Raw genomic sequence first — 9,264 nt, forward strand, 5'->3', positions numbered from 1 at the left:
TCCCTGAGGCATGACAACTTAAAAATGTTCACTGGGGGCAAAACTGTTCCCAGCTGAGAATCACTGGTCTACCCTCATACTCAACCCATTTTGGAGTTTCTCTCTAACCATAACTCTATTTTTACCACATTTGGCCACACTTTTACTCTCTGAAATTCTTCAAAAGCCATCTGCAAAATAGTCTTTGGCCTTGGGATTTCAAAAAAAAGTGTTCTTATTAGATTATAACCCTCAATAAAGGTTCATTTTGTAATAAGCCCACATGGAGTCTTCGATTCAGGGCTGAGGTATGGTGGGAGTTGACTTGGTCAGGATTCCCAAAAGAGCAACTGTTTAAGACGGTCCTTACTGTTACCTGCATTCCTCTTCCAAAACCGCACCAGAAGGGGTGGGCGTGTTATTTCCACTGTGAATACGTCCACAGGTGGAGTTCTGCCCAGTGCTTTACCATATACATGCTACTTCCCTCAAGAGGGCACCTCTACCAGCTAATTACTTGTTAACAATGGAAAACTCAATCCAAACTGGGCTTAAGCAACAAAGGGAATTTATTTGCTAAGAAAAGTGAAAGTCCTACAAATGGCAGCTTTCAGGAGAATCGCAGGTGGGCTCCAGCTCCAGTTTGGGTGCTGTTTCCCTGATTCTCTCAGATTCCTCTTCTCCATGAGTCAGCTGGTCTTCAGATTGGCTTCCTTCACAGTGGCACAAAGGCTACAGAAGTCCTGGCCTAAGTCCATACACCACATTGCTTATAAAACAGTGCCTTGCCATAGAGGGAACCTACCTCAACATAATAAAGGCCGTATATGACAAACCCACAGCCAACATCGTTCTCAATGGTGAAAGGCTGAAAGCATTTCCTCTAAGATCAGGAACAAGACAAGGATGTCCACTCTTGACGCTTCTACTCAACATAGTTTTGGAAGTCCTAGCCATGGCAAGCAAAGAAGAAAAAGAAATAAAAGGAATATGAACTGGAAAAGAAGAAGTAAAACTGTCACTGTTTGCAGATGACATGATACCATACACAGAAAATCCTGAAGATGCTATCAGAAAACTACTAAGGCTCATCAATGAATTCGGTAAAGTTTCAGGATACAAATTAATACACAGAAATCTGTTGCACTTCTATACACTAACAATGAAAGATCAGAAGGAGAAATTAAAGAAACAGTCCCATTCACCATCTCATCAAAAAGAATAAAATACCTAGGCATAAACCTACCTAAGGAGACAAAAAAAAAACCTGTACTCTGAAAACTATAAGACACTGATGAAAAACATCAAAGCTGACACAAACAAATGGAAAGATATACCATGTTCTTGGATTGGAAGAGTCAATACCGTCAAAATGACTATACTACCCAAGGCAATCTACAGATTCAACACAATCCCTATCAAATTACCAAGGGCATTTTTCACAAAACTAGAACAAAAAATCTTAAAATTTGTATGGAGACACAAAAGACCCCAAATAGCCAAAGCAATCTTGAGAAAGAAAAAGAGTGCTGGAGGAATCAGACCCCACCCCCCAACTTCAGACTATACTATAAAGCTACAGTCAACAAAACAGTATGGTACTGGCACAAAAACAGAAATATAGATCAATGGAACAGGATAGAAAGCCCAGAAATAAACCCACGCCCCTATGGTCGATTAATCTACGACAAAGGGGGCAAGAATATACAATGGATAAAAGACAGTCTCTTCAATAAACGGTGCTGGGAAAACTGGACAGCTACATGTAGAAAAATGAAATTAGAACACTCTTTAACAACATACACAAAAATAAACTCAAAACAGATTAAGGACCTAAATGTAAGATGAGATACTATAAAAGCTCTTAGAAAAAAACTAAGGCAGAACACTCTTTGTTGACATAAATCACAGCAATATCTTTTTGGATCTGTCTCCTAGAGAAATGGAAGTAAAAACAAAAATAAACAAATGGGACCTAATTAAGCTCAAAAACTTTTGCACAGCAAAGGAAACCACAAACAAAACGAAAAGACAACCCACAGAATGGAAGAAAATATTTGCAAACAATGCAACCACCAAGGGATTAGTCTCCAAACTTTACAAACAGCTCATGTGACTCAGTATCAAAAGAAAACAAACAACCCAGTCAAAAACTAGGCAGAAGACCTAAATACACATTTCTTCAAAGAAGACATACAGATGGCCAAGAGGCACCTGAAAAGATGCTCAACATCTCTAATTATCAGAGAAATGCAAATCAAAACTACAATGAAATATCACCTCAGACCAGTCATCTGGTCTGGCCACCAAATGGCCATCATCAAAAAATCTACAGTAACAGTAGATGCTGTAAACAGTAAATGCTGGAGAGGGCGTGGAGAAAAGGGAACCCTCCTACACTGTTGGTGGGAATGTAAATTCGTACAGCCACTACGGAGAACAGTATGGAGGTTCCTTAAAAAACTAAAAATAGAACTACTATATGATCCAACAATCCCACTCCTGGGCATGTATCCAGAGAAAAACATGGTTCAAAAGGATACATGCACTCCAATGTTCATTGCAGCGCTGTTTACAAAAGCCAAGACATGGAAGCAACCTAAATGTCCATCGACAGGTGAAAGGATAAAGAAGATGTGGTACATATATTCCACGTATATATGTGTGTGTGTGTATATATATATATATATACACACACACGCATATATATATATATATATATATATATATATATATACACATACACACAATGAAATATTACTCAGCCATTAAAAAGAATGAAATAAGGCCATTTGCAGCAACATGGATGGACTTGGAGATTACCATACTAAGTGAAGTAAGTCAGACATAGAAAGACAAATATCATATGATATTGCTTATAAGAGGAATCTAAAAAAAAAGTGATACAAATGAACTTATTTACAAAACAGAAACAGACTTTCAGATTTAGAGATTGAACTTATGGTTACCGGGGGAAGGGTAGGGGGAGGGATAGATTAGGAGTTTGGGACTGACATGTACACACTACTATATTTAAAATAGATAACCAACAAGGACCTACTGTATAGCAGAGGGAATTCTGCTCAATATTCTGTAATAACCTAAATGGGAAACGAATTTGAAAAAGAATAGATACATAGATATGAATAACTGAATCACTTTGCTGTACACTTGAAACTAATACAACATTGCTAATCAACTATGATCCAATATAAAATAAAATTTTTAATTGAATAATTAAAAATAACAACACTGGAAAAAAATTTAAAAATAAGAAAATAAGTCAGTGAAAAGGGAAAAAAAAGAAAAAGAAAGAAAAAAAGGGTGCCTTTCTAACCAAGCAAAAATCCTGAACTTCATTGTAACTGGATCGACTTGAATGATGTGCTTAGGGCTGAAGTATCCAATCAGTGTGGCCAGAAGACCACAGGCTGACTGGTTGAGACCCTTGAATTGATCACAGTGGCTGAGGGTGGAAGTTATGCTGATGGATTTAGAGCGATGGTTCTCAAAATGTGTTCCCTGACCGGTTACATCAGCATCACCTGGGAACTTGTTAGAAATGCAAATACTCTGGCTCCACCGCAGACCAGCTGAACCAGAAACTCTGGGATGGTGCCTAGCAATCCGTGTTTAACCAGTCCTCCAGGTGATTCTCATGGAAGCTAAAGTTTGTGAGGCCCCAGTTTAAACCATCAGATCCTACCTGAAGCCTAGAGCGGGGTGAATCCCCTTTATTTCACCAGCTGCCACACAATTAGAAAATGGTGGAGTGGAGGCCTGAGAAAGTACTGTCAAAATACGTGAGAAGAAGAAGCTCCAGAAGGGGACAGTTCATTTCACTTCTTACTTCCTATGGTAAGGCTATGAAGTAGAAAACACAGTACTGAGTGCTTCAGCCTAGCAACATGGTTTGAAGATGACTTCTGCTGCCCATATTTATTAGTTTCCAGGGCTTGAAGAAAAAGAAAGGCCCAACATTAACCTTCCCGCTCTCTGTGGGCCCTAACCCACTTTCCCTGGAGAAATTGGACAAATATATACATACATAAGCTACTTGGCAGTTAAGACTGCATCGAAGACGACATTCTCTAGGAAGGTTTCTTAATCATAGCTAATCCTAAGAGTCGCCTGGAGTAAGGTTACAAGTCCAGCCTCTTGGGCTGGACTAGACCTACAGAGTCAGGATCTCCAAGGGAGGGACCTGGGAATCTGTGTTTTTAACACACATTTCCAGGGATTCTTTTTTTTCTCTTGGCGGTACGCGGGCCTCTCACTGTTGTGGCCTCTCCCGTTGTGGGACACAGGCTCCAGACGCGCAGGCTCCGCAGCATGTGGGAGCTTCCCGGACCGGGGCACAAACCCGCGTCCCCTGCATCGGTAGGCGGACTCTCAACCACTGCGCCACCAGGGAAGCCCGAGGGATTTTTTTCTTTTAAATAAATTTATTTATTTCTTTTTGGCTGCATTGGGTCTTTGTTGCTGGGCGCAGGCTTTCTCTAGTTGCAGCGAGCGGGGGCTACTCTTCATTGTGGTGCTTGGGCCTCTCATTGTGGTGCTTTCTCTTGTTGCGGTGCGTGGGCTCCAGGCACCTGGGCTTCAGTAGTTGTGGCTCACAGGCTTAGTTGCTCCGCGGCATGTGGGGTTTTCCTGGACCAGGGCTCGAACTCGTGTCCCCCGCATTGGCAGGCAGATTCTTAACCACTGCGCCACCAGGGAAGTCCCCAGGAATTCTTATGGATTGACCATGGTTGGAAAACACTGTTCTAAAAGCTATATGCAGGGCTTCCCTGGTGGCGCAGTGGTAGAGAGTCCGCCTGCTGATGCAGGGGACACGGGTTCGTGCCCCGGTCCGGGAAGATCCCGCATGCCGCAGAGCGGCTGGGCCCGTGAGCTATGGCCGCTGAGTCTGCCCGTCCGGAGCCTGTGCTCCGCAACGGGAGAGGCCACAACAGTGAGAGGACCGCGTACCACAAAAAAAAAAAATAAATAAATAAATAAATAAATAAATAAATAAAGCTATATGCAGAGGACTGGGGAGAAAAATCTCATGAAAGAATTACATGAATATTTCTGACTGCAAATAATAGCTTCTTGCTGCCCTTTCTTGGTGTCTTCCGTCACTACCAGGGCCTCTAACTGTTCTTACTCTAGTCTCATCCTACACTCCTTCCCAAAGAAGTCACCCTACAGACCACTTCACGTCAGAGTGAACTTTCTAAAACACACTGAATGTCAGGCCTCTGATCACAATCACGGTAGAAATCCATCACAAGTCCTCACCATGGCCAACAGAATCAAGTCCGAAGTGTTGGCATGAAAGGGGGGGAGATAAATTAGGAGTCTGGGATTAACAGATATGCAATGCTATATATAAAATAAATGAAGGACAAAGACCTACTATACAGCACAGGGAACTATATTCAGTATCTTGTAATAACCTGTAATGGAAAAGAATCTGAAAAGAATATATACATATTCTCACATACATGTATATGTATAACTGAATCACTTTGCTATACACCTGAAACTAATACAACATTGTAAATCAACTATAATTTAAAAAAAAAATTTTTAATGCAAAAAAAAAAGTGTTGGCATTTCATACACATTTCCATATAATCCAGGCCCTGACTTTCTTCCTTAGCCTTACCTCCTGCTGTCAGCCCACTGGAACCCCATTATGGAACCATCCTGAAGCCCCTGCATTTCCCTCAACACTTGATGTTCTCTTTGCCTTTGTTCCCTCTGTTCGCCAGGGTCTTCCTTCCCCCTTCACCCAGAGTATCAGTCAACTTAACAAGAGGTCATGCTGCGGTAACAAAAGCTCAGTAGATAAAGACAGCAAAGGTTTATTTTTCACCCAATGTCAGGAGGTGGTAAGTTTTTTCTCTAAAGACCCAGATGGTAAATATTACACACTTGGTGAGCGACATACAATTTCTGTTGCATTTTTTTCTTCTCCACTTTTTTGTATAACTCTTTAAAGAATGTAAAAACCACTCTTTTTCATAGGTCATACAGAAACAGGTCACTGGCCATCTGCTGACCTCTACGCTACATGACCATTGCCAGAGACATGTAGACAGCAGAGAACTACTCAGTCTAGTCATTCAGACCAGGCTAATGGAGCAGCCATCTCTTGAGCATTTCTAGTCACCATGCAGACCAAAAGAGAGGGTCTCATGCAAGTCCCACTAAATGCCCCAGTCCACAAGTGACAGCCTAGAACTTCTGCTCACAAATAATTGGCCACAATTGGTCTTTCAGCCCCACCTAACTATAACGGAGCCAGGAAGTGCAATCCTACCATGTGTCCAGCAGCAAAGAGAATTGGAATTGCTTGGTAAAAGTGATGACTTCAGCTCAGAGACAAGTGCTCTGGAAAGCCTTTTCTGACCCTCTGGTCCCCCAGTCAGATTAGCTCTCTTTGCCTATAACCTTATAGCACCTTGAAGCCTAAGCGTGTGCTGCGCATAGGGTACCACAATCGCCAACTTCTCTGCCTCCCCCCACCAGATCCTGAGCTTCCTTAGACAAGCATCTCCGTATACCTACTGCCTAGCACAGCGCCTGCTACCCAGGGATGCTCAGTGTGTGTTGCTTCAACAACTTAACGAATGTGGTAGATTGTGGGAGCAGGGTTGCCTATGCATTTACCTGAAGGCTCTGTATGCAGCAGTGTCAGCCTCTCTGAGCCTAGTTCAACCACACCCATCTCCACTCATGATAAATTTATCATTTTGGTTATTCGGTTACTTTCTTCTTTTTTTTTTTTTTTTTTTTTGTGGTACGCGGGCCTCTCACTGCCATGGCCTCTCCCGTTGTGGAGCACGCGCAGGCTCAGCGCCCATGGCTCACGGGCCCAGCCGCTCCGCGGCACGAACCCGTGTCCCCTGCATCGGCAGGCGGACTCTCAACCACTGCGCCACCAGGGAAGCCCCAGTTACTTTCTGTATGAATCAAATTCACTCTTCCTTACAACCTTTCCTTCTAATAATCAACACTTTGCAGAGAGCTGGTCCTTGAGGCCACAGAGCACTTTGACTTTACGTGAACTGGTTTTGTGTTCAGTTTGTAGGTCAGAAGGCAGGCACAGAGAGGCACTGAGATTTTCCCAAGTTACACGGCCAATGAGAGGTGGAGCCCAAAGTTATGCTTCCTTTTGATCCAACAAGAGAGCTACAGGATCGAACACAGAGCCGCAGCTAAGTGCACCAACAGTTTATTTATATCCTTTGGAGAGACAGAAAGCATAACGTGTATGTCAAAGGTAAATCTTATTATACCGTATCAGTGTTCAGCTTATAGTATACATATTTATCTCTGAGTAAAATATTGAAAGCAAACCACACGACTATATTAATGTGCTCTTTCAGAACGCCGAGAATATTGAAAATGCCACACACCTGTTTTACCACCATCCCTTAATGCCTGTTAGGTGAGCAACACCTGCATGCATCTTCACTACTAATGGCATAAAACAGACTTCAACTCAGCCTCACATGCAACACATGTGCGTCTGCTGCAGTTTGTATCAAACGTGTAACCACAGAGCGAGCAAAACAGAGTTCAGAATGAACTGTAGTGCAAGTCTCCACCAATACATATTGACAGAGTTAAGCCCCTTCGTGTAGACCATTCACAATCTGGGTATCCTCTGACCCCACCAAAGTGTATCCTGACCTGGAATTTTCCTCTCCTCTCCATCTCCTGGACCCAGTAAGTTCCTAATAAACATCCCATCTGATGGTTAGCCTTGACAAATGCCCTGGAGCACCAAGACAAGAGGAATATAGCTAGGCAGGAGCCCTCTACTCACATCATCAACAGAATAGCGTCAGAGCTTGTCCTATTGAAATCGGTGGAGTTTGAGTCATTCGAGATCGAAACTACTTTTTAAAAATATACAAACCCTTTATTTAAGAAGGTGAAATAGCTCGGTGTGTCCTCCCCATCTGGTTAAATGGGGACAACCAGGGGAAATTGTGCAAGAAAACTGAAGTATACAAAAGCAAATTACAGGCTCAGTATTGCCGGACACAAAACAGGAATCAATCCTTTACAGGAGTCTTGCCTTTGCTTCCTTCTTTCTTTCCTTGAGCCTTGTAATTGAATGTTGCAAACTATATCAAGAAGAATAAACCGGGTTTCCCCTCCCCCAAGCAAGAAAAGGTTAAGCTTCTAATTACAGGCCCTCTGACTATCATTTGTGCAATTAGCAATTAACTACAATCGTTGATGAGAGAATGCAGAGCTGCGCTAGCGATGTCCCCCTCCTCCTCAGCCCAGACTGGGTTACTTTCGTCCCATTCTATTACAGAGGACCAACCACAACCGCGCACTCTCCTTACACACACGCTCTCACGTAAAGACACATTTAATTTTTAGCAAAAATGGCATCTCAGCGTTTGACTGAGACAGGCATCCCCAACCCCACGTCAAAGTAGCCCAAACGTTTAGACCCACGCCTCTTCATCACTTTTAAGTGGAGAGAGGAGGCCCAAGAAAGAAGCTACCTACCAGCCTCACAGGACCAGCCTCCTTTGAGGCGCAGGAGAAGGTGGTAGAGAGACGCTTGTTGCCCCTGGAAACTGCAAGTCCCCCCGCTCCGGGCTGTAAGCCGCGTTAGTGGGAAGGCGGTGGCAATAGCCTCAGTAGTTGCATCAGTGCTAACTGCTGCTGCTGCTGCTGCATTTACTGTTGGCGGCTGCCGGGAAGGTACAGTAATGACTGTAGGGAGCGCACAGCTGCTGCGGCGGCAGGTTCCCTGGATCAGGAAATTAGGGCAGGCACCGGGGATTGGAGGCGAGGGCGGCGCGCGAGCCAACCAGCGGCCGCCCCGGGCCCCCGTGGGCCCCGGGCGGACGCGCTGAGCAGCCGGGCCCCGGGAGCACTCCTGGTGGCAGCGGCGGCCACGGCCACGGCCGCTCACGCTCACACTCGAACGCACACTCACACAACCCCGGCGCAGGAACCTGGCTGCCCCGAGCTTATGAGGAGCGCGTCGAGGGTGGGGAGGGAGGGCTGAAGCCGCCGCGCCCGCCCCCACCCCCCGCTGACCACTCCCCCTCCTGCCCCCTCCTCGCTCCTCACCCCGCGCTCCAGCGGCCGCCAGGGTGGGTGCTCCGCGGCCGGCTCCTCTCTCTTCTGTCTTCTCCGCTCTCGGCTCCCCCCCCCCCCCCTCCCTTTCTCCCCTCCTCTTCCCTCCCCTCCTCTGCAGCGCCTGCATTATTTTCTGCCCGCGGGCTCGGCTTGCACTACCGCTGCAGCCCGGGGAGGTAG

Source organism: Lipotes vexillifer, unplaced genomic scaffold, assembly GCF_000442215.2.
Source record: "Lipotes vexillifer unplaced genomic scaffold, Lipotes_vexillifer_v1.1 scaffold1544, whole genome shotgun sequence".
Lineage (NCBI taxonomy): Eukaryota > Metazoa > Chordata > Mammalia > Artiodactyla > Lipotidae > Lipotes > Lipotes vexillifer.